The sequence below is a fragment of the Mirounga leonina genome, unplaced genomic scaffold (genome assembly GCF_011800145.1).
Source record: "Mirounga leonina isolate KUSES-001 unplaced genomic scaffold, KU_Mleo_1.0 Mir_115, whole genome shotgun sequence".
NCBI lineage: Eukaryota > Metazoa > Chordata > Mammalia > Carnivora > Phocidae > Mirounga > Mirounga leonina.
Window position 1 is genome coordinate 25504603 of NW_023270268.1, and position 2104 is coordinate 25506706.

The window sequence follows — 2104 nt, forward strand, 5'->3', positions numbered from 1 at the left end:
GTGGGAGCTGACCCTCTTTTCCACATAAGGAGAGTGAAGGGAGTGATGCATGCTGTGCTTCCTGGGCTCAGCATCTCCAGTTCAAGGCTCTAGGTTTTTGTTTCTCAGTACAGCCTCACTACCTGTGAGGTGAGCTCTATCTCAGTGTGATTTGAAGGTGACCAAGTGGTCTGGAGGCCTCCAAGTATCCATTCTCTGGACTGCTTCTGTGTCTGAAACTCTACTAGGAGAATCACTAACTGTGGGAGTGTTTCTCAAAATTCTTGATGAGTAGCATTAAGCTAGGGGTTTAATTCTTGCATGATAGTAGTTGTGTGTACTAATCTAATGCTTACATAATGTTTTAATGAAATATTATTCATCACAGTAGTGCATATATACATTTGAAAAGCAGTGCTATAACCCTGTGGGATACACAGAAGAGATTGAGTCCATGGACAGTAAGGTATTTGAGGATCTCCCTGCAAAAACTCTGTGTGTCCTCTTCACAACCAGAAGCCTCATAGCCTACTGGTGGGGAACCGCTGCATTAATCCATGTAGTATTGTTATCACATCAGAAGGTTTCTTTCATTCATTCATTCATTCAAAGACTGTACTTTCAGGGATCATTTCTATAGTTCATTCATTCATTCATTCATTCCATGGAGAATAGCACCCAGGCAGAGAAGTTGTGCTGGAGTCTTGCCTGCTACACAGAACCATAGAGGATGTGGGTTCTGCAGGCACCTTTAAGAGGATATTTGACTTGGAGGATGGCTTTAAAGACAAATTTTGCTGCCTTATGGTTTCTTGGGGTTTTTTTGAGCCAATTTTTTTTTTAAGAATGAGCAGTGGAAATGGTACATACAAGTGCTGATGTTAGGAATACCAAGTCTCTTACTAAAACTTCCTTGTGCTTGAAAACTTAGGCCCACAGCTGAGGGTGGGCAGCCATATACCGCATGTCTGGTTTTCCAGCTGAGTCTAAGGGGCAAATGATTGTGTGAGGGATTGTGTGGGCAGAGCGTAGGGTGGGGAGCCCAGGCTACAAGGAGAAAGGGGGTGTTTGTTTAATCTTGTTTGGGAGGAAGGCTCAAAATGGAAGAGGGGATAGGACTCACAGTGGAAGAAAGGAAGATACGGAAAAAGAGGTAATTAGGGTCTGACTCCATTCCCAGCTTCAGTTATTAATCATTTGGTCTGTGTCAGGTACTGTGTATCCTCTTCCTTAGTCCTCCCAGCAACTTTGTCACAGATACTATTACTATCATCCCCATCCTAAAGGAGAAGAAACTGAGGTTCTCAGCGTCAGGTACCCAGATCTGTGGCTCTTGGAAACCTGGCCTCAGTCCTACAGTAATCTGAAGACTCTCTAGGGCTAGTCTTTAAGGAAGCTGTGCAAGCTGCTGCTCTCTGTGGACACACAGCATGGCTCCAGTGAGCAAAACCTGAAGGGGATATTTTTTGGGCACTTCACCATTATCAGCCTAGGGAGTCGGGGAATCAACCAATTCCAAAGGTGGGGCATAATTCTCCTCAAGGAACTAGAGTGTACCCCAGCTGTGCAAACTTGAGGTTCACTTTCTTCATCTATAAAATGGAGATGGCAGCACCTCCTATATGAGGTTTAGATTCAACTAGAATGACAGAAAACACAGACTAACAGTAGCTTAAACAAGAGAAGTGTATTTTTCTCTCACATAAACAAACTCTGGTGATGTAGAGTCCAGAACTCATATAGTGGCTCCACCGTTGTCAAATACCCAGGCTTTCTACATTTTTGTTCTGCCATTCATATATTTCTTCCACTTCGTTGTCCTAAATAGCTGTGGCAGCTCTAGCCATTGCATCTGCCTCTATTCATCTGGAAGGAGGAAGGGGCAAAGAAGGGCACACTTCCCTTTAAGGTCACCTTCTTTCTGATAGTTGCACATGCCCTTTCTGTTCATATCGCAGTGGTCAGAACTCAGTCACATGCCAAACCTAGCTGCAAAGGAAGCTGAGAAATGTCTTTATTCTGTGAGGCCAAATACCCAGCTAAACATCAGGAGTTCCATTACTAAGGAAGAAGGGGAGAATAGATATTGAGATTGCTGGAAGACGACATGAGTTCAATGCATGTA

The 2104-nt window shown here is 43.8% G+C and overlaps 1 pseudogene; it reads left to right on the plus strand.

Moving 5' to 3' along the window:
* The first annotated feature begins 588 nt into the window (after positions 1-588).
* Positions 589-680, plus strand: LOC118007232 (annotated as a pseudogene).
* Positions 681-2104: the final 1424 nt, after the last annotated feature.